The sequence below is a fragment of the Anas platyrhynchos genome, chromosome 1 (assembly GCF_047663525.1).
Source record: "Anas platyrhynchos isolate ZD024472 breed Pekin duck chromosome 1, IASCAAS_PekinDuck_T2T, whole genome shotgun sequence".
Lineage (NCBI taxonomy): Eukaryota > Metazoa > Chordata > Aves > Anseriformes > Anatidae > Anas > Anas platyrhynchos.
This window is the reverse complement of record NC_092587.1, coordinates 112,190,727-112,215,081: the sequence shown is the minus strand read 5'-3', so window position 1 is coordinate 112,215,081 and position 24,355 is coordinate 112,190,727. Positions and strand designations below refer to the sequence as shown.

The window sequence follows — 24,355 nt, the reverse complement described above, 5'->3', positions numbered from 1 at the left end:
AAGAAACACTAAAATATTTGTTGAGTAAATTAGAACAAGTAAGTGTCAAGCAATTACAAATTACTAATAGGCATTCAGGAGCTAGGAAAGCTAATAAACTGAATACATTTGTTCATACAGTTTTATTTGGTTGTTTCTAATAAAGACTTAAGAAATCACTACTCCTGTTGAGTACAGCACTGCATGTCCAGTAGCATTCATAGTTTTTTACTGTCCACAGTACTTCACCAGTGTTCAGAGAAAAAAAAAAAAAAAAAGATTTAAGTAGTCTAAGCCCCTAAATAAAAGCGATTGTGTGTATGTGAAGAGCTGATAAAACACATATCTCAGAGAGCCCCTGCAAGAAAATGTCAAACTGGCATTTCATCTACTTCCATACCAAGGCTCTCTGTGCATTATAAAGTTGTAGAGAAAACTCTTACTGCTGTGCTTTAAAATAATGGTCTCTCCCTACAGACTGAAATATACATGTACAGTTAGCGAGAAAGGCTACAGCAGTACGACTCAAGAGAACTCTTGTTTGGGTGAATGCTACTACTCCAAGATGCCACTGGCATCACAGGGAGGATCTGCTGGCCTGCATGGCCTCATTTCCACTCCCTCAGATACTCTTCATGCTGATGCACCATTTTAGAGATGTTCTCTTTTCCTCTTCCTCCAGTCTTCACCCATCTCCCTTGGCCACATCCAGGGGCTCACCCTTCCGGCTTCATCTCCACAGCCTCCCCATTCCCCCACCTCGCACAGTGCTTGGTAGCTGCATCCAGTGCCTGGACTTCCCTCCTTGGGGTACAGCTCAGATCTCCATGGGGGAGCAGTTAAAATGACTGTCCATTACTGCAAAATCCCTGAATACCATCTGGGAAACCAAACTTTCCATCTGCTCTCTCACATGGAGAAGATGCTTTGTAGTTGAGATGGTTGAATTTTCTTCAACTGACAAAAACAAAAACCAAGCCCTAAACATTTTTATTAAAACCAGAAGCATGTTCAGGTCCTGGTATTTAACCAAGACACAAAACATATTTCCACAGGAAATTAATTTTTTTTCAAAGTTTCCAGTGCTCCCCCCCGCCCCTCCCACCCCCATTAAATCAGCCCTGAACTTCTTTAGCAGCTACATGAACTCTCTGATAACCTCACTGTGCTGTCACTGTGGAAAATGCAGATGGAAAAAATTCTGACCAACACAAAGAGGAAAGGATGCCTCTCTACCAGGGGCGTCCAGCAGCGATTGTCTGCTTAATCCCCCTCTGTGCCTCTGGAAACCTCCTCCCTGCTCACCGCAGAGCTCAACAGAGGCTCCACAGCCATCCTGCTTTGCTTGGAGCTATAGTAAAAAGTGGGTAAAGACAGCCAAGACACTGGGAGTCTCCAAATGATGGCTATCAACCCCTTGCAATTTTCTCAAGTAGAAATAATTTTTTACCACTGCTTCTCCATGGGGGCAATGGGATATTTTCTGAAGCTTTTATGAGCATGGCAAAGTTGGACTTGCAAAGTAACTAGAAGTCAGGAGTGTTTTGTGTAGCTGTGGCTCTCCACCTCTTTTTACAGCCTAAAATGCACTTGAAAGAGTTGGAACCACTCTGAGCCTCACCGAGCCCAGTTTTTTCCATTCTCTGCCATCTCTCTCAGTTTCCATTGCCCTGTTTTCTCTCCCACTGCTTCTGCAAAAACTGGTTTCCATACAGGGACAACTCTCAGCACCAGCACATATCAACCACCACCTCTCATCTATACTTTATCCTGCTTTACTCGTTTGGAGCTACAGTTACGTTTTAAAAAGTCTGTTAGTTTCTTTTTTTTTCCTCTTTTTTCTTTTTTCTTTTCTTTTTTTCCCCATGGCTTAGATCATTATAACTAATGTTTGTAATGTCTATTTGGAAAGTTAGGTTCAGGCTTTGATCTTCTTTAAGCATATAACTTAGACAAAGTTGTTCTATTGAACTGAATGAGACTTACATTCCTGAAGTCAAGCATATGCACAAGCGTTTTAAGAATTATGGCTTCAACCTAAGTCAATCCTAAACCTTACATGAATTTTGGATATTAAAAAGAAAAATGTTTTTAAACCCAAGTCTCTAAGGAAAGAAATAAATACTTATATATGTCCACTATATTATGAAAACTACTGTACTTGAATAAGACAGTCATGGATGTTTTTTAGATTTAAGAAAATAATTTTGAAATAAAATATATCCATACATACATGATTAATGTGGCTTCTCTGTTCTCTTCTGCTCAAATTATTTATATTCCTAGTGAGAGGGGAAAAATTCTTTCCATCTAAAGAAGCAGCCTCTTTTATGAATAAAAATGAACTTTTTTTTTTTTTTTTTTTAAACAGAAAAGGGGGGAAAAGGTCTCCTTAAAAAGGTCTCCTTTCAGTTTTATTTTCTGGCATCAAAATAATATGGTTCAACTCTGAATGTGATCTTCTCTCTTTGCTTTCTACCATGTCCAATTTCATAGCAGGCTCCAACAGCATTTAGAGACTCCAGCTAGGCATTCAATAAAGTACACACAATAAGAAAATAGTCATGGACCAAAGAGCCCACAAGAAGACGGGTAGAGATAACACAGACGGAAACAGCAAAGTAGCACAATTCAAATAATAAGCAGCAGTCATCTCACACCCATTTTCTTGCCATCATAACAGGATGATTTCCCAGCATATATATTTAGCATAAAGACCCCTACAGATAGCTGTGTTCACTAAGATCCCAAAGATTCAAGTCAATAAAACTCTAAGAGGCCAGGCACTTAATGGGCAAAGAAAGAAAACTGGATAGAAGTGTAATCCACATGTCAAGTAGCCACATTGCAAAGCAGACATTATCCAGGAAAGAAATGTTAGAACAAAAGGTAGGATCAGGTTACTAAAAAGTGGAGAGCTCTTGAGACAACCCAGCAATCTGGGCAAGCTCCAGAAAATAAGAAAGGCTTCCTCCAGTAGGGTTTCCTTCCTTGCCAGCATGATACATGGTCCACTTCTTTGGATCATGAACCTTTTTTTTTCACTTAAAACAGTGTCTTGAACCATTGGTGTTATCCTCATTATCTTCTTGGGACCCACTATAAAACCTGAAGTTGATATAGGTCTCTTGCATTCACATTTGAAGTTTGCCAAAGCATTCTGGGGCTCTCCAAACAAAATGTTATATGCCTGTTTGTAGCTGTGGAAGACTGGACTCTGTGATGCCAGGGGTCTAGTCCAGGCGTCTTTCTACTAGCCAGTTCTCTGAGCAGTTACCAACACATCAAAGGCTATTGACTGCTGCCATAGCATCTTCCTTCACTTTGCCAATGGATGGGGGTCAAATAGAAAAGACAACAGTTGGCAATTCTAGTCTAGTATCTAGAGCAAATATATGTGTGGGAACCTTCAACCAAGGGGAATAGTCCAGAGATAAGAAAACAAGTCTGAGCTGGAAATGACAGAATCAGAAAAGGAAGAAGATAGTGGAATGTTGACTGAAAGAAAAATGTCAACAATCCTCATGAGATCCACCTGGAGTACTGTGTTTGGATCTGGTACCTGCAACGTAAGGACATACAGCTGTTGGAGCAAGTCCAGAGGAGGGCCACGAGGATGATAAAGGGGCTGGAGCACTTCTCCTGTGAAGATGGGCTGAGGGCGTTGGGGTTGTTCAGCCTAGAGAAGAGAAGGCTCAGGGGAGACTGTATAGAGGCCTTCCAGTACGGAAGGGGGCCTGCAGAAAAGCTGTGGAGGGACTCAAACCAGGAATTGTAGTTATAGGACAAGGGGTAATGGTTTTAAACTGGAAAAAAAAATAGATTTAGTTTAGATATTAGGAAGAAATTCTTCACTCAGAGAGGAGTTGAGGCACTTGAACAGGTTGCCCAGAGAAGCTGTGGGTACCCCAGTTCTGGAAGTCCAGGTTTAAGACCAAGTTGGATGGGGCTTTGGGCAATCTGATCTAGTGGGAGTTGTCCCTGCCCATGGCAAGGGGTTAGAACTGGATGGTCTTTAAGGTCCCCTCTAACCCAAACTATTCTATCGATCTATGATTCTATGAAGAACAGAAAAGAGTCTTTCTGTCTGCCTGCAAATCCAGCTCCTTGTGTGCAACTTCTGACAGCAAGACTGTGATTTGAAGCAGTAGTTTTCTGATTGTGTTCTCAAATGTGGCCTTTCCCCACAGCTCTCTCCATACTGAAGATTGCTGGTGACAATGAAAATACTGAAAATATCAGATATAAGGACTCTGTGTATCTAAAAGCTCAATTTTAAAAAGTAGTATAATGAAAATGTTTGGAAAAAATAAACTATTAAAAAAACGCCTAAATTCTTTCGTCAATGGAGACAACCATCAGTTTGTATTATGTCTTGTACTCACTCCCCTCTGCCCAAAAAGCACCAAAGTGAGGACAGCCTCTTTTCAGGGGTGTCTTCTGGCAGCTGATGAGACAGACAGCAGAGATGTGCTCCCATTGTGTACAATACCCACCCTGCAGGACCTTCAGTTAGGTGGTTCTTGGTTTGCAGAAGGCTGCTTTGTGGTGACTGAAACAAAAACAAATGCAATTAGGGAAGCCAATGGAGATGGGAGGGAGTTGCTCTGACATTTAGGAATTGAACAAACAATACACTTCTCAGAAATTAAGTTTGTCTATTCAAGGTCTCCCAGTTAAACTACTACTTTTTGTCCCACTTCTGTCTGCAGAATTACAGATTTATATGTGTTTTCAAATCATAATGGGTTCTTCATGAATTTTTTAAAAATCACTATCTGGGTAGCCATCCAACTGTCTTGTTTGCCAAATCATCTCAGCAAAACCCCAATAAAGCTCATTTTGTTTTCCAGGATTTATTCTTAAAACAAAATAAGACAAAAAGAGAGCAAGTTATTTGCTTCAATATTGTAGATGTCAGTTCTGATTCTACTCAAGGTAACAGCAAACTCCCTTTCAATTTAAACTTGCTGGCCTTGATCCTTTAGTACAGGTACACAAGTGAAGCAGTCATAAGTTATGCCTAATAGTGAATCAAATTGTATCATTTTCCATTGGTGAGCAGTAGACAGGAAATATGAAATGTCATTACAGGGCTGGTTAACCATCTGGTAAAAGCTCCTGTATGAGCAGTGCAGACGAACTACATTGAAATATTAAGGAAACATCAACTGAAGCTATTTAGCCTCTCCAGAGACCTATAGTTCACGCATGGTGGAAAGGCAATAATGTCCAATTATTCTGGAAACAACTAAACAAGTCACTGTAAAATTATCTCATTTGCACTGGATCCAACATTAAGTATTTTTTAAAAATATTCATCATTCATTCCAGGTAACAAAACAAAACAACTAATCAATCTCTGAGGAACTACCCATAAATCAAAAAGCCATACTGAGGAGCTGGCAATTTTTCATTATTGCAGGAGTAATATTTTAAAACTGACAAGCTGACGGGGTGGTCCAGGTTTGTGACATTATCACATCTGTGATGAACAACCAAGCTTTGCACAATTACAGTAGTATGATTTACTCTAACCAGTTACCACAGAACTTGTGGAAAAACAGACTTAAAAAAAAATCTACATTGAATTTACTTAGCAGACAAGTTACTGAAACCAAATCTTTGCCAAATTCATCCTTTCATTACCACACGGAGAAAAAGATTTGGTTTTTCAGCCCTCTATAGCAATTAAACCAAGTCTTTCACAAAGACTCATCTTGTGAACAGAAGTGTACGTTCATCTTCAATTTATTTCAGAGCAAGTTGATTTGAAAAAGTTAAAAATCCCTCAGTGAATGGCAAATCAGACAGGAAATCTGAGGTTATCCTGATTGCAAGTGGTGTACATTGACTGACTACCCAATGACACTTCAGAGATAGCACATAAAAATGAAGTTTTTCATTGCTTTGCATCTCTGACTGCTGAGGACATGGTTCAGGCCTTTACCAATGCCACCTAACTGCCTATTGAAACAGGTAAAACTAGGGTAGGTGGAACTTCTAGGAATCATGTTGGATGCTCATTTCACATTTAAGCCATTCCTAACTGTTGTCATGACTTCAGGGATGAGTTAGCAATGTCTAAATGCTCTTTACTTATAGGGCCCAATTCTGCACAGCCTAAGTATGATCTGTTACATATGCATGAAGAAAATTTGAATGAGAGAATGCAAAGCAAAAAACACAGAGCCTTAAAAAAATAGTTTAGTAGAGCAATGATATTGACATGTATGGGTCTTCTAGTTAACATTGTAACTTACCCCATCATTATTATTTTTTTTTCTTCCAATTCAGAGCAAGTACCAGCTACATACACCTTAGGTTTGGGATCAGATTCTATTTTCGATAATTCATTTTGGGAGAAATCTCCATCCAGGCTTGTGCTGCAGACTAATTTGCTCAAGCATAGCAGAGGGAAGAACTGTAGGAAGGAGACTTTGAACATGTACCCTGAGCACCTATAGCATCACACACATGCAAGACCATCCCATGAGACAAGCTAGCTCCCAGAAGGTGTATGGTGTTTGTGTGGAGCATATACTAACCAAGGTGTATTCAAAATACCTTGACTATAGTTAAGAATGGGATGGAAGGAACACAGAAATTTGGTGTGGTATGAAGTAAAGGACTGAATATCTGAACGACCCTTTATTTTACACAGTTTACTTTGTTCATAAACCAGGAAACTGAACAAGTATAACAGCTTAAGATGATGTCTAGTCACGTGGTCTGAAAGAGTTTGACAGACTGATTTGTCCTAAAGCATCTGTAGCCAGTGTCATGCTTAGATTTGACTCTTAGCTAGCTCAAATATTTGCTAAGAAAAACTGTGGACAGGACAAGGAGTATTACTTCTGTTTGCATTTAGAAGTACTCAAAAAAGCAGCAAAGTTCTGCTTTTGCCTCACTTTTTTTTCTTTTTTTTTTTTAGCCCCCATTCTTTTCACTTTAGCAAGCTTAGCATAAGATACATATATTTATTACCCTCATTTTTGTCCACCTTCTTTCCATGCTTTTTTCCCCCATCTTCTTTTCCCATCCGCTCTAATACAAACCATTTGTAAGTTTTTACAAATTATTTCTTTTAAAATTTTGGTGATAAAAGAATACCAGGATTTCCAGAAATCAACTTGCTATATATTCAAATGTGGCCACTGGAACAACACGGCCTCAATATTTAGATGCTTATCCTCTCTATCCAAGTTTTTAAGCTTTGTTCACATACTCAGATCCTGTTGTGGTCCTCAGGAGTCAATGGCAAATCATTAGGCTGTCATCTATTATCAGTTATGGAAAGAGACAAGTTGCAGACTGACACACTCAGACTGGTTCTTATTCCTTCGATCTTCAGCAAATTCTAAGAACAAACTCCACAGTACAATTCTCAGGATTTTGGAGAGCTTCTAAATTACAAAATGTTTCCAAAGGCATACAGCTCTATAGCTAGCAGCCTGATACTGTTGAATCCGAGGATCTCACAGAACTATTCTCCAAGCTATTTTTATTAAACTCTCAAACTGCAAATCTAAGGCTACATCTACATTAGCAAGCATGTTTCCTGATAAGAGTGGATTTATAGAGTGAAAAGAAATGGTGTTGATTATCTGACATGCAGATGATACATGCTTCCAGGGAATTTACTTCAGCCTAGTTTTAGTCTGGTCCTGTGGACTGAATATGTAGAAATAATTGGAAAGCATTAAGAGCAACACTGGAACACATTGTCTGGTTTAATTTAATCCAAAAGGAAACCAGTTTGCACACTCAGGAACTGCTCTGCATTGTGGGCCAAATCGCAATAAGTGACAATGATCGGGAGAACACTAATGGGAGAACACTAATGGAGCTGTGACCTAATTAAACGTCAGCTTGATCTTACACAAAGGTTCATATTCACATTTCCTGAGATGATTATTAGCAATTTAGTTGGAATATTTATATTTATGGCCCTGAAGAAATCTCGGTGATAACAGAATTTGTCTCTAATTGCCGAAACCTTCCTGTCCCATTCTGTGGATACTTTGATCAAAAATAAATTGGAAATTCCAAAGTGTCCTTGCAAAATTCCTGTATATATCAAACCTAATGACTGAAGACTAGGGAGAGAATTTGAGCCAAGTCATGGTTCATAACTTGATTTTGAACCTGCTCCAGTAACACCGCCCTGCCTCACGCCAGTTTGATTTAGAGATAGGCTTTGTGCCCAGCATCTAATTTTGTATGTAATTACAGATCTAATGTTTGTAATATGGTCTTTGTGAAAGAAGGAATCCCCTGAGGAATGCTCAAACTACACCAATATTCTGAGTGGCTGCTTAGGTTGAGGCTCCAACACTTAAAACAACACAGGAGAAGTAGAGGTAACAGATTAATACAGCTCAAGCACATGTACACTCTTCATTTGTGGCAATACTGGCCCCAGGTCAGTGTGGGAAGCCCTCCTTTTTACAGACGTGCCCACAGTGCACAACGTCAAGAAGAGGAAGTGGTAGACCCAGATTAGGATCACAATAAAACAGGTTTGGTTTCAGCATGTAACGTGAGGATTATTGACTATACCTCCTAGAAGATGTGCTTTCTTTTTGTGATTTCTCCTCCATCAACATATGGATGGCTAAAAGCAAGAGTTGGATTCTGCTAGTCAACAAGATTAATTCGAGAGCTTCTCTTGCTCCCTTGCTTACATCCTCATCAGTATACCTTCACCATTCTGCATAGGCTTACATACTGATATGACTGCAAGCTTTTGTACATGATCCACAGAAAGCAGACAAATGACTATCAGTTTTGGACACACTGATACAGTGATTATATCATTAGATTTTCACAGGTGCCTCTATCCATTTGTGGAAGATTGTTCTGATGATAAAGTTGCCATACTACATTTCAAAATTATTCAATAAACTTTGAGAATAACCCAAACAAGAGCTGATTTTTTTTTTTTTTGGCCTTAAAATTATTCACACAGGAGACTTCTGCATAATCCTCATCATAAACTGTAACAAGATCCATATCTGTTAAGAAAATATAGAAGACTACAGTGCTTCATTTCTTAGAACTGAAATCGAGAGCAGTGCCAGCTTTATTCTAACATGTTTCTGTATGATATAGCTTTACTAGTTGTGTATTTAACAAACACTGCCAACCTTAACAAATGCTTTGACATCTGACACTGGTAATATAACATATGATTGACCAGGTACTGTTCAGAAAGTAAATCAGAAACTGGCTTTAGTTTTCAACTAACCTGTGAAGAAATAAAATTAATAAAGAAAAAAAGATTAAAAAAAAAAAAAAAAAAAAGAAAAAAGAAAAAAGAAAATGAAAAAGAAAAAAAGAAAGAGCACAAGCACAGGGAGTCAGGCCACACAGCTGAGAACAGATTTTGAACTGATTCATGTCAGCTCTTTCTCAGCTGCAGGACTTAGGAGTTCTTCTACGTCCTAAGTCCAAGGAGCTCCTTGGCTAGTCTTTTACACTGCCCAGACAAAGTGAGACCAAGGTGTACATCAGCCTGACCCACACCCCATTTCTAGGAAAAGCAAACCAGGATGTGTAAGCTAGAGGAGACCTGCAGTGCAGTCAGCTGGATCACTGGTATAAGCAGGGTTCCAGGCAATCCATGACAGCACATGGTCTAGACACAATGTGAAAACCATTTTAGGAGTTAAACCTAAGAGGAATGTGGTAACTGAATGGGGAGATGTCTGTGTACAGCCCTAACCTTTCCTAACAGGAAAAGAGCCTGTGCAAAACAAACACAGGAAGGTAAAAACAGGAGAAATATCAAACACTATTTACCTCCCAGAGTAGTAAATGCCTGAAGCATGCAAGATGGGGCACAAGGTCTCATGTTGTGCAGATTAAGGCAAAGGAGAATGAAGCAGAGATGCCACAAGCTAGTAGCCTCCCAAACGAAAAGCCATCTCTTCATGCTGCTGATCACCCTCCTCCCACCCACATTCTCTCCCAGCTGCGGTACAGCTACTGTCCACACTCCCCAGCAGATGCTTCGCAGGAGCCTCTGCAGGACTTGAACACTGCTGAAGCCCAGCAGCTGCTTTGCCCCACTCCCTCCTGATGCTTTTTCCAGCCCCCAAACCACAAAGAAGCACTTTACACAAACCACAAGCAAAGAGAAGACTAACTGCAGAGATGGTGCTCCTTGTGCTGCAAGAGTAAGAGCAGAAGAAATGTCAGAATCGGTGCTTTTGGCATTCCATATCTGACAAAGAAACCTCCTACCACCCTCTCATTTTCTGAAAATGTTTATTGAAGAGTTTTGTTTTCAAAAGACTTCTTCCTCTTAATCTCTGTTACCAATAAATAAATAAATAAATGTCATAGGGGAAACCTGGGCAAAGTTTTCCTCTTCTTATTCTGAAAGCTAGAAGAGTTCATCCTTTTCTGTTTTAGAAATTTATTTCAAGTATCTGACTACCTTCAGCTAGTAGGACTGCTGTCCCCCATATGGCTGTGACAATACAGCAGGGCCAAGGACAGATGCGGTCACAGACCACTAATAGTATGTTATAAAATCCTTTTTTTTTGCAATGAAATACATCTGGTAACAAAATGTTGAGAGCTTGTTACATGTAGGTGGAATATAAAGGCTTAAGCAATACCCCAAAGGGGTTCTACAAAAAGTTAAGTACTGTTTGGTGGGGAAGGTGATCCAGTCTGCAACATACCGGGGGTCTGAAAGGACATACAAAGATGAGACATTAGCACGTATCACAGAAAAATAGATTAATTAATCTAATTAGCAGAATGATATCTTTCCTTTTGTTTCATGTTACAAAGCCCTTCACTTTTACTTACCTACTTAAAAGTAGGTGTGTATTAATAGCAAACTAATTAATCAAACACATATCAGAGGTGAAATTAAGAGCTTATTTACAAGTAATGCTTGGAGCTAATAGAAAAAAAAATGGTTTTGGAAGGAGTTTTAGAAAAATTACCTTGATCAACAGACATCAGTGAAGATTATTTGGATATGTTAAAGTTGCTGTCTCAAAGTGAATGGATCTGCTTCCATTCCCTGTTATCTGAAGGTTCAACCCATGTTAGCTATGTGCTAGAAACCTCACTGAGCTTGCCTGCCTTATAGCTGGCTACAATACTAAACAAAAAACAAACAAACAAACAAAAAAAGAAACAAACCCAACTCCCTGTCTTTGAGTTCTGTGCATGCATCAAAGATCAGCGCTCTTTACCTGGTACTCATTTAAGCAAAGATTTTTGAAATCTTCTTGAACTAACCAAAATTGTGTTTGACAAGAGCAGACTAAAACAGGGTGCTGAACAAGGCTTGTCAAATATGTCCTTTCTAATATAGTGTAATATGGTCATTTCAAGGAGCATTTTGGTGGAGCATGAAGTGAGGTTAGTTGTGATGCATTGGCTTTCCTTTTCAAAGTAAGGAGCTCTAAATCAGAGTGGAAAAGCCATGGAGAAATGAAAATCTCTTGGCTCCTCACTGGGAGTTAGGTACTGGGTGAACACCTAAGAACAGAGCTCACAGGTAAGATCTCACCTCCTCACTTCTGATGACATTCAACACATCATATGTCTCTCCCATACACAGTTGCTTCAGAGATTTTTAAGAGCTGTTGTTTCCACGTGCATGTGCCCTCTCCCTTCCCAAATTCCACAGGCACAGGTGGCACAGTGGCTCAGCTGGCATTCAACCTGAGCACTTCTGAAAAGGTGCAACCCAGTTAGGAGGAACAGCCCTCTCTTCCAGCTATGGTCCTCAGGCAACAAATCCCACTGCAAACCACTTGGTTTCCTCTGATTTCCACTTTCATAGGCCACCATCAAAATTAAAAACAGAAAAACCGAATGCACAATGGGAAACTACTGCTCTCGTGCAATGTCTATGTTCCTTCAGAAGACTGCTTCCTCAAAGAGGTCCTCCAACCAAAGATGCAGACCAAAGACTTTTGAATAAAATTTCTTCAGACATAGAATCCACATTTTTCGGGGTTTCAGCCATTGTGACAGCCACTGCCCTCCAGTAGCTTTCCTGAGCAGCCTCATCACTGGCTGACTTCGCACTCCACAGGGCCGTGAATCTTCACCATTTTCCATTTCCACCTCCATTCTTGGCAGTGGTGGTAATTGGTGTTCAGAAACAGAAAATCTAATTTTGGCAGCATACCCAGGGCAATTCATGAGAAGTCAACCGAGCTTGGGCCTCAATGGTATCACCGTTTACCAACATTTACTGAGTCTGAGCAGACCGTTTGCCCTGGGTCACAAAAGCATCAATCCTTTCACACAACTGAGAATGCTACTGCGCTTTCTCCTGCATGAGTTGGTTGATTCTTGCTAACGATTATGATGTATTGTTATAATTACTCATTATGTACTAATATCTACTGTTTCACAGATACTTTAAGACAACATCTATACCCTATATAGTTGATAGGATCTCCCTGTATGAAAATCCTCATCTTCAATCCTCAATGGCTGTGCATTGCTGTGGCTAATACACAGATGTACAAAGGATTTCAGAATTAAAAAAAAAAAAAAAAAAAAGAACATACCAGACTCATGACAAGCAGAAGAAGGTTTCCATGCCTCATGAAAGGAAAAGGAAAATGAGAAGTTAAGGAATTATTTCCTAATGTCTCATATGCTTTAGAGTACAGTAAATTGTATGTTTCTAGAAACAGTTCTTCATATACCTCTGCTGTAGCTGAAATACAAAGCTTTTCAATTCAGATTTAGAGCTATAAAAACAGTAAAAATCATCTAGATCATCTGGTCTATCCTCTGCCAACTGAGAACCGCTCCCCAAGTTTGCTAGTGATTTGTGTGTTGCATTACTCTGTGAGTCAAGCAGTGGGGCCTCTTGTATCACCGTGGGGAGACTCTTCCACAGCTCAGTAAGACTAGTCAGCTAGGAATTCTTGTTCTTAATATTGTTTTACGTAATGATGAGATCAATAGGGAGGATATCTGGCTTTGCCTCATAAAAGCTCTAGTTGTGTTCCCTGCTGCATTTCAGCTTTAATTTATGTTCTCTAATCTGCTTTACATTGAACAGCACTGCACTTGCCTTAAATGAATAAATAAATGAATAAGTAAATAATCTCATGTTAGCCCTGTACATCCAACACAGAATAAATAAAATAGGTAAATGCTCCAATACCTGACCTACTTGTTCAGGCTTTGTGAAGGCTCTGCCAAACTTAAGGTTCAGATGTAAATCAAACATCTGAAAGAGGATTCTGTTGCCTCATCACCTACAATGGTTTGTTCCAGATTTTTTTCTTAAACACTAAACCTCAGGAATATTAATATTCTTTGCAAGAGACAGTCCCTTGAAACAATATGACAAGCATATTTTTATAGATCTGCCAAGATGTGATGATATAGCGGCAGTGGGATTTTTATTTTTTATTTTTTAAATAAATCAAGAGTGAAATGCCTGAGATTGAGATGGGCCCAGAACATGGGCTCAGGAAAGCCCCAACAGCTGTGAGCACAGAGGGAGAGGCTGGATGACTCTGAACCCACATCTGGATTCAATGCTGGGCCGGCTCCTCTCTCTGGAATGATGTGAACCAAACACATCAGGCCAAAACCTTTCCAAGGAGGCATGGACAAGGAGCTTAGAGCCTAATACACAGATCTGCCTTTGGCAGACTTGGCGCTTCCTAAAGGACCTGGACTGGTGATGGCATCCACAAAACAGATAATTTATAGCTTCGTATTCGAGAATATTGGATAAGTTATTTAATACGCGCCTGATGATGATTGGCAGCAAACTAACATGTTCCCAGCACAGAGGACACCGAGGCACCCTATGACTTCAGCCCCATTTCCCCCAGGGTGACCGACAAGCCCCCCCCGCCCCACGCACCCACCCCGCAGCCCCGGCCGCTGCCTCCTGAACCCGCAGAGCACACTGACATCTAGTGGGTGTTTCAGGAAGCACCGGGCCGCCTTCCCTGCTTGCTACCACCCCAAAAAAGCAAAGAAGCGCCTCATAGGCCACTCGTTTTCAACCACAAGTTGTCCAGAAGGGGGTCTTGAAGTCTGCCCCCAGACACTCGGCAGTACTGCCTGACAGCAGAGCATCCATCGCCGTCTTCACATCATTTTGAGGCCAGATGAAATTCTCATTGTGCTTCCCTCCTCACCCACTGACCTTTCAAGCCTCCATAAGAAATTGCCAGGTATTCCATATGGGAAGGGAAAGTGCAGTTCTCCTTTTGTAAAGGAGAAAAAGTGATAGCCGAGGAGGGAAGCGCTACAAGTCTATAAGCAACCACAGCTCCTGGGAGCTTTCCACCTCTTCTGGGACTGCGAGCTGTTGTGCTCACCAGGGTCTGATCCTACAACACAGGCCATTTTGCCTTCTCCCACTAAAAAGTGTATAAGTAAAAGTATATATAAAATTATATATTTAATAAAATTAGGAGTTAGAAGAACAGAAAACCAATATTCCTCAAGGACCATCATTACTATACCCATAGTGTTTTGTAAGCACTGACGTGGGATTGACCTCCACCACAGTTTTCAGCAGAAGCAGCTCCCCAGGCAAGGAAGATTCCCCTGTACCAAATTATTTTGCAGCTTTTCTTCTCCTCCCGCTCCATCCCCATCACATCCAGCTCCCAAAAACACCAAGACAGATGGAGAAGAATATTTAGACTTGCCCATGGTATACTGCTTCTGAAAGAGCTCTGGCATTAGAAGAGGGAAGGATGCTCCTCTTCCTTGCCCCAGATATACTCTGTCTGCAGATCCCACCTCCTTTCTAGGTGTAGATGACAAGTCCCCTTTCGGGGTCTAAGAGGGAAAAGATATCTCCAGGGGCTGGAGCCAAATCAACATACATTCCTGCGAAGGGAAGTGGCTTCTGTAGAAGAATGTAGGAAGAGAAAGATATGAGGAAAAAACAGAGGCAAAATACTTTCACTTCCAGACTCTTAATATGACTTTATTCCTTAGCTTAGCTTCTTCCCTCCAAGTTTATATTACAATAAATAAATAAATAAAATAAAATAAAAAATCAAGCAAACAAACAAAAACCCTCCAAATCTATCAATCAATTAAACAACAACAACAACAAAAAATAAAAAAATAAGAGCTTTGGTGTTGGATTTGAGGGGGAGCAGGATAGAAAAACCAATTACCCACCCTGACACTGAAGGCCAAGCTCTCACACTGTAAAGCATACTGCTGTACATAAAAAATAGGGAGTTAATGCGGTATATTACACTGAAGGGACCCCGTATTAGCCAGGCTTGGCCAGCTGCACTGCTGATTCCATCTCTGTCACCACCACCAAAACTCACAGGCTCCTTGTCTCTAGGAGACTGTAAATAGTCAGCTGGACTCGACGCTCCCATCCCAGCACCGCGTCCTCCACTGAACAGCGAGGCACGCTCTGTTTTCTGACACCTCTCCTCCCATGACAGATTTAGGCAGCTCGGGTCATGTACTACCAGCTGGTTACTGACACAAGACTCCTCCTAGGCAAAAGATCTGCCTGCAGCATTTAGATGTGGGAAGATGTGTTTCTAATTCCTCCTTTCAAGGTCTCCTTGAACACTGCCCTCTGCTAGTTATTGGGCTTGTCCTCCACAGCATCTCCCGGCGATCCACGTCAGGATGAAAGTGAAATGAAAGAGCATTGTAGGAAGCCACCCGACCGGCAGCAGATCAGCTTGTCACTTAGCATAGAGCAGGACAGCCCTGCTGGGCGAGCAGCGTGTCACTCGCTGCGCCTGGCTTTGTGGAGGGGCTATGCTGCTTCCCCACGCTACTCAGTACGTGTCAGCGCTAATCAAGTGTGTGATGGTATTACCCTTTAGCACTTGTAGCCCACCAGGGATTATCACCATGAGCTTCTGCACTGAGGTTTCTGAAGAGTGCAGGAGCAAGTTGCCGGGATGTCAGAGAGCCGTACAGAGAGCGTAAGTCACTGCGGTGGGAAACAGGCACCTCTTGTCTTTCCTATTGAACGTGTGTATGAGAGAGAGAATGAGTAACAAACCTGCTTGTTGTGCTTTCCTAAGCAAGACATACAAAGCTGAATATAGGATAAAATATATAAGCTTAACCTATGTATCTCTCAGTTCTTTGTTCTGTTTTTGTTTTTGTATCAGTCAGGAATTAAAAAAACATCTGCCTCCTACACCAGCTGAGTTTATACAAATAATATGTTCATTTAGTGATGTTCCAAATGAAGATTGCTCCCCCTTTCCAAGCTATTAGTAAAAGGAAACAAAATTCGGGCAACATCATATTTTTAGAAGGTATGAGATTTCAAGGAGGAAGGGAGAGGGATTTTAGGACATTTTATTTACACTTAAGGAAAGAGGGTTCTATTCCAGCTTGCTCTGAACATGGAGGCTGTTTTAACTGTTTGCTGTTGTTCCTGTTGTTTGTAACCAAATACCACTACAGATGAAATCTTTTGATACCTTACTGTTGCTTCCAAACAGCTTATGTTTGATGTTGACTTCTGCAGCTCCCTGGCTGCAGAAGTCAACATCAAAAGTTTATGAAGAATTCTAGGTCCAGCTGTGAAAGGCTCAGATTTTTGTTAAGGAGGAAAAAAGGAAAAAAAAGGAAAAAAAAAAAAAAAAAAAAAGAAATATCATCCCCTACATCAAAATGAAAATCAGGATGCAGATGCACAGAAGTGCAACATTTCATTTTGCAGCAGTTGTCACATAATATTTATATTATTTATTTATAAACTACAGTTTTTGGAGCACATGTTCTTGTTCACTTCATATCATATGTTGCCAAATGTCCATAGAGCCTCCTTGAGTTTTGGACGTGTGCAGGCAGTTCTAGCTAGCAAAAGCTATTTGAAAGGAGCCAGAAAACCGATTCACACACTCCTGAATATATATATTGAACACTTCTTTGCCAAGCACTAGCCTAAATAGAGCCATACTGTAATAAAGCCCAAGAACTTATTAATTCTCAGAGTGCAGAAGCAGGTGCTGTAAGTCTGCTACTTCTGCAGATTTGGTTTGTGCTTCTCTTGTGATAGTTTTTCCTACTCTTTTTTAACTCTTAGGGCAAAACATTTCCAATACAGAGTGATGAAGTGAGCTGTAATTAGCAAGGGAACTCAAGAAGTGAGGATATTAAATTCACACCCCAAGCCACCAAAAAAAATGCCTACTTTTCTACAGTTAGTACATAAGCCTGTGAAGGGGAGCAGGGACATCTGCATGATTAAGATCCAGTGGCCTACATTTTTGCTGAAGGGAAGAGCTGGTGCAGTAACTTGAACCCCATCCTATTTTCCTAGCTCTGTGCCAGTGCAGTCTGCTCTGTCTGACACCTTGGTGGTGCACATTGCTCAGCTCCCTACCTGCATTTGTGCAGCAATGCAGCTCAGAGTGGCGGTGGCACAGCGAGAGGTGCACAAGCTCTTCTCTGTGAGAAGTTTCCATTTTTCCTGGCCAGAAGAAAATCCATGCACAGGTGTGGGGTGCTTGTTTGTGAGAGAGCGCTAGAGAGTTATAATGTGTACAGTGTAAAAGGTCAAGCAAAAAGTCTCATATAAGAAGCAAGCAGGATGAGGGAGGATTTAGATACAGGATGAAAATTGTAAAACTGGCTTTTACAATGCTATTTTGTTTCCATGGGAGGGGGAGACTACTCTAATGATTTTGTATCAGAGGCAAATGAAATATAAGTAAGTAAGCATTACTACATTTATTTTTTGAAAAATAGCTGAACTGTCTTCACAACAACAGTCCTCAATCCTTAAAGAAAGTCAGTACACAAAGGCATCTCAGTTTCTGACTCATATACGTAATTATTTCATTGAAATAGCATATGTCATCAATAAGGCTGCATTTGCCTACTACAATATTGGTCTGCTAGACTACTTTTTAGTGTAAAGGTATGACCTGTATGTTACTTCTCCTATAACAGCATTGCAGAGACCGTGTTTGAAATCTGCCAATTTCAAACAGGTTTGAGAGAGCAGAACCTTCTGAGATATTAGGTTGCTAAGTATGTTACGAAAGTAGGCAGCTAGGCAGAGAAAAACTCTCCCTGTGAGCACTTTCAATGCAAGAAAGGCAGCAGCAACACTGCATTTATTAAACATCACAGAGATATCACAGGGATGCTCTCTCCTCCACAGGAAACAAGTCTTTTGGGCCCACTTCTTACAAAAATATAGGTAACCTCTGCTCACCTGTTACATCCCAGATGCCCTCTGTAATGTGAGGACTGGGACCATCCTGGGAAACAGGGAGTCCCAAGATGTGCAGAAACCCACCTTCACAGGAACCCACCTGGAGTCACACAGGAAAGTCAAAAGGAGATGGGAGCTGAACACAGGTGTCAACTTGTTACACCAGTCACTCAAAAGGCCCTCAGCATCCTAAGAAACAGGACCACCACATGGTACTATTCATAAAACAAACAAAGAAGCAAAATAAACAAAACAACAACAAAACACTAAATCCATTTCAGGTTCTTCTGGGAAGAAAAAAACACAAACCTTGCCCAGCATAAAAGGACCTGAGAACCAAACCCATACTCACATAAGCTTTCCCTCCAGCTACAAAGCAGCTTGGCTATGCTCAGTTAAGGAAGGCACAGCTGGCAGACCAGGGAACTTCTGTACTCCCAGTTTAAGCAAGTCCTCACAAGGATAAGTGAATAAAATTGTATAATTTTTCATGCAGCACTATACTCTCCCTCTGCTAGCCCTCCCTCCCCCAGTTATAGACAAATGAGTCTCACCCAGCTTCTTGCCACTCTTCTTTGCATTTAGATTCCTAATTAGGCAGAGCTGGGGCTCTCCTCTCCAGTGGAACAGCCCAAGCAGGTTCAGCACTGCTCTTCCCTGCTTGTACCCTGGTCTCTAACCCTTCCAAAGGTGTGAGGTCTGTAACAAAGTTTGCAGCATTTGAACTTCATTTCTGGTGTCCCTTGTATTGCCTCTAATCTTCCTGCAATTTTTAACTATTGAAATTCCTAGTGTGGGAAAAAAAAAAAAAAAAAAAAAAAAAAAAGCCTGTTGCAAATCTTGATGTTTTCTGTTTGGTAACAAATTTTAAACATTGCATTAAATTTTGAAGAAAAGGAACATTTGTTCTTCAGCATACTTATTCATGCACATGCATAAAATCAATGTATTGATGCGAAGAGTATGTGGCTAATGTTATTCACAAAAACAATGAAAATGGAAGTGTTCAACCGGCTATCATTACATAAAGGATAAAAGATCCAAGAGGAAAAAGACTTGAACAAGTTATATCCTGTACGGAAATCTTTTACTTTTTTAATATATTTTTATATTAAAAAGTAAGGGGAAATAAAACAAAAACCACTATTTCTATTCATCCCACAAAATATAACACACCATGAGCTTGAGTGAAAGCTATTATTCCCAACCCCTCCTTTTGCAGGCACTAGGTGTTGCCATAAATCCCTGTGTCTGACTGATGGGGTAAAGACATCTCTTCAACCTTCATTCCATTTTGCTTGACTTTTACAGCTTTAAAAATTATGTCAATATTGCCTTTGCAGTATAATATTTTTGTAGTTCTCCTTGGGTCTATTCTAAGTTTGCTTAAAGATAAAGGAGCTGATAATTAATTTGCGCAAAAGAAAAGGCAGATCCCTAAATCCTTTCCTGTTAGAAAGCAAACTGAAGTGTGTGCTTAGTAGTGGTGGTAGTTAAGGGGTTTCTCATATTCCTCCTTTTCCCATGAGGAAGAAGGTGATTTGTAAAAGCCCTTATTATATAGGAGGATCCACTTACAGTGTTTGAGGACATGAATTCAATCCCAGGCTATGAGTTTTAACATTCTTGTCAAGATTCCCTTGTTAGCACTGCTTATGAGCTGCTAGAATAAGCTGTTTATGAAATAAAGCCTAGAAGCCTCCACTTGAGATGCTCAACAACAAACAACGCATTTCTATTAATCACATTTAACCCAGAATTATGGTACATTATCCTTTAGCTATCCATTAAGCCAGCCAGAGAGGTAGGCATCCTCGCAAATTGGCCACTACTCTTTCCTATGGCTTGTTTTGGATGCAATACAAATGCCAGTCATTGAGAGGCAGAGCTTTCCAAAATTGTTCTGAACAAGAAATTTAGATGTTGAAGGCAACACTACCTTTTTGACTGCCTTCAGAAACAGCTGCTGCTGGAGCCTCACTCAGCACAGACAACTTCTATTGCCCACTACTGGCCTGTGTTCATCAGACTCCAGTTCCTGCTACAGTCCTTAAATATATGCAATGGCATGATACGGCTATTGCAGACTTAAGCTTGTTTTTTTGTTTTGTTTTGTTTAGTTGTTTTGTGTTTTTTTTTTGTTTTGTTTGTTTGTTTTGTTTTGTTTTGTTTGTTGTTTGTTTGTTTGTTGTTGTTGTTGTTTTTGGTATGAGGCATTTCTTACAACTCTAATAATCTCTCCTGGTCATTGCAATCAAGGCGATGTTCATTATGAAGTGACATGATTCCCACCTTTTTCCAGCAGGTGGGATTCTGAGATTCATCCTCATTGAGTGAGTAGCATTTATAGGAGAGAATTCACCATATGCTGCTGTTTCAATTAATTTTGTAAGTTCTTCTTGCTGCACCAGCTCTGTACAGTGTTCAAAGAAAAACTCTTCAGTTGTTAGTTTTGTGATGTGGTTGTTCTTTGGGGAAGCTCTTTTAAAAAGCAAGAGGACGTACTCTGCCTCAGTCTCTGTGTGAAAACTTGGGCATGTCTACACAGACCTAACTGCTGGTATTTGGGCTGATCTTCCTACAGCAGAATTGTACAATCTATTTAATTTCTGTCCATAAACTAAATCTTACAGCTTATATGAAACAAGCTGTAGGAAGTTAAAAATAAATTGCTTAAATCCAAAGCACTTCCTGGAAGATTCTTGAAATATTTTTTTTTTTGTACACATTACTGAGAAAGGTAAAGTGTCAAATCAGAAGACATTAGTTAAACAACAGGAAAAATTATGCTGTGTTTGGTATTTTCTACCACACTATCTTTATTTATGCGAGGTCAGCATTTTCTATTTTTTTTTCTCAACACATTTGGCGATGGTAAATTCTTATTTTTTGAGTTCATAGAAGTGACTAATCAAAACACCTTTCTGAAGGGACCTCGGAAACATTTCCTATTAATTTTGAAGTCTGAATATATCTCGTTCGAGTCATGGCAACAGTGATACTTGTGTCTCCATTGGTTTTCAAGATGCTTCAAATTTAGCATGCTATATGGTGAAAAGACCCCTAGGGAGAGAAAGAAAGAGACATGTCCTAATGAACAACTACAAGAAGGAATGGGGGAGAGATGTCTAACTTTGCAGGTCAAATGCATTTCACACATCCTGAGCTTTTGCATTGCGTTGCTGTGCATCCTTTTCCCTGACTCTACTTCAGGAACATCAGACCAGCCTCCACCCTTGTGACAAGGGCTCTGTATGTCTGTCACATTTCCTTTTCACTCCCATACAGCAGCTTTCGTTATTCCTTATCCCAGTGACTCTCTCTCTATGTGCTTTGTATCTCAGTTCTACAATCCCCACCTACAAGGAGTTTTATTTTCTCTTCATCAATTCCTCTATCAGGAGCTGAGTGCCTATGTATATTCACCCACAACTTCTTCTGCAATCCAATATCCAGAAAAAATGAAAGAAAAAAAAAGAAGTTCAAATTTAAGAATAGTATTTGTTGTGTTTATGAGAGTTTTTATGCCGTATTTGCTGCTTAAGTTTACAGTGAGACATGCACTGTGAATATTTCTGTTTAATTTTGTGGTACGGACTATTATGGAGAGGATGTAGCTCTTAGAGTACTAAACTGTTTTGGAAAAAGTTACCATCTGTTTTCTGGGATACTTCCACACACAAAGGACTTTTTTTTTTTTTTTTTCCTCAGCATGAAGCAAAGAAGCCAAATAAACTAGTGAACCCTCCTTAATAGGACTGTGAGTCAGCTCCAGGGAAAATCTAATCAACAACCTGTCACCTTGCCTTAACTTTAGGAAAGTGGGGAAGGCTTCACTTACTGTAGCTCTTCTCAGGGAAAGTGCCTATCACCTGGCTTCTGCTGCCAAGTATATCATGGGGCGATGGGATTCTTGCTTCTTGCTTTTTGATCAAACCACATCCCTTTTTGAAGCTGGACTTAGCAATTGGCTCAGCCATTCCCATGCACATAAGATCTGTGTACTTTAGACCCTTGGACTCCTTGCACGTATAAAATTTTCAAAAATGCACAGGACATGTAGGAGCTCAAGCCACAGCTATGTAAAAAGATAAAGGCTGCTAAATGTCTTTTGGTGCTTCAGAAAATGTTAACTGCTGTCCCTACTGATCATAGTGAGAGGAAGAAGGAAGAAAGATGGGCTGTGAGGCATGCCTGTGCCATTTCAAGATTTTACAGCTGAAAGACAAGATCTCTGAAGCCAGTTGTTTAACTGGACTGGGAGCCCAGAGGGAGTGCAGAGCACTGGTGTGAAGTGCTTTCTTTGGCATGTCTGACTCAGGAGACAAGTCTTACGAACCAGCTACAGGTTCTGAGTACCTTTTTGTGGTTAACTCCAGCTCGAGAATGTATTGCTTGCAATAGTCTAACTTGAAGGTGATGAAAGCATAGTTTGCTCAGCCAAGTTCCACATCCAAATCTAAGGGGCACAATTTCCTGGCTAGTTTCAGAAGAAATTAGGTGTTCTTGTTGTTATTTTGGTTTCCTGAAACAGAAAGAACAATGGGAACATTAGGACTACATCCATCTTAGCCACAGGAGGGCCAGTCCTTCCAGCAGAGATGAGACCACAGCTCCAACAACCCTCTTGGTCTCTCTCAGTCAAGTGTTTTCTCCAAGTTATTCCCCAAATGAGATTTTCTTATATCTGGTTTTCAACTTTCTTCAGACTACAAACACCAAGAAAAAGTGTTGCTAGGGTGTGGAGGAGAGGGGAGACTAAGGCTGCTGGGACATTGGTGGTCCATAACTCATGGGGGTATGGTTCTCCCACCTCATGGTTTGACACAGCCAACAAAACAGGAGGAGAGCACTGAGGCTCTGCAGAATTTCACAGCTAAAGGTCCTTGCGAGACAAGATCAAGAGGCACAGGAACTCCTTTGAGACCCTTATTGCAAGACCCCTGGGATGGTTTATATGATCAGCAGCTCATGACAGATTGTCCCATACTGGAAAGGACATCTGTTCCTCTGGGTCGTGTCACTCCTGTCAGCCAGCTTCCTTCTGGTACTGATGTAGAATTCCCACTTGTGGCGAAGGTCCTACCAGCTCTGATATAGGCTGCATGTCACTATTCCTTGGTAATGCATCACATTTAAGCAGCTTTTCACATTGCTGATTGCCAATTGCTGTTGGCAGTTTTTCTCCGAAATGAGCCTTATATGGCTTTTGACACTTATGGGAACAGTCATGACTCAGACAGCTAAGAGCTGCTGCAAGGCAGTACTAATGGATTTGAAATCTGGCCTTTTGCTCAGACCATACTAAATATGGAATATCTCATCATCAACACACTGATGATCAACAGCTGAGCGCTTGTGCTAGCAGAGGGAGATTCAAACCACATCCTTTCCTGGGTTCAGAAGACCTGCTGCAGTGAAAACACAGATGATGTAGAGTAAATGTAAATGAACGGGGTAATTAATACATGGCTGTGTTGTGTATATTAGAAGAGAATGCAATTTGAAGGTGTTAGTCCAAGTATTTTTGACTTGGTTATTTTTGATTCTGAGCTCTTGGTGGAAAGACATATAATAAAGGTGTCACAAGAGGAGTTTTGTTTTCCTTTATATATACATATATATCAGTAAAATTTGTACACACCCTTATTGACTTTGCAGTCATCCTTTAAGAGCAATGATTGCTGTCTGGCCACATTTTTCTGTTCCTGCAGTTCTTTTTCAGTAGGCTTTCCACATAGTGAAAGACACAGCTATGAGTTCTCAAAATGCACTGGGCAGCCTCCATCTCAGTACAAAGACTTTCTGACACCTAACTTTGCTGATGTTTGAGACCACATCACGGGAACCTGCCCTGCAGATTTATTGGTAGGGTATGTCTAAGAAGATCTGGGATTAAATAAATGTTCCCAGAAGAGATCTAAGCTCAGTCTGGAGATATTGGCTCAGGAGGAGACGGGAAATGTGGAAATCTGCTACACACACTCTTCCTAATCTTTTTTGTGACCAAACATTTCTGTACCTCAGTTTATCTTTTTGCATAGAATAGGTTATACTGCCAACCTTCTTCTGTGAATCTCTTTCAGATCGAGAACTGGCTGTAGGCATGTAGTAAGTATATATCATTGTGTTGTCTGAGGTGAATACAAAAGGATCCCCCTACAGTAAATATGCATCAGTTCT

General features: G+C 40.5%; 1 protein-coding gene across 2 annotated transcripts in view; it reads left to right on the top strand.

Annotated features, from left to right (window-relative positions):
- The first annotated feature begins 15,495 nt into the window (after positions 1 to 15,495).
- CLDN14 (claudin 14) overlaps positions 15,496 to 24,355 on the top strand; it is a 29,592-nt gene continuing 20,732 nt past the window's right edge. The window contains exon 1 of one of the 2 annotated variants that reach the window (XM_072026870.1): positions 15,496 to 15,917. The gene's annotated coding sequence lies outside the window, so the exon portion shown is untranslated. The remainder of the gene's footprint in view (positions 15,918 to 24,355) is intronic. The other variant, XM_005012876.6, reaches the window with a different exon arrangement.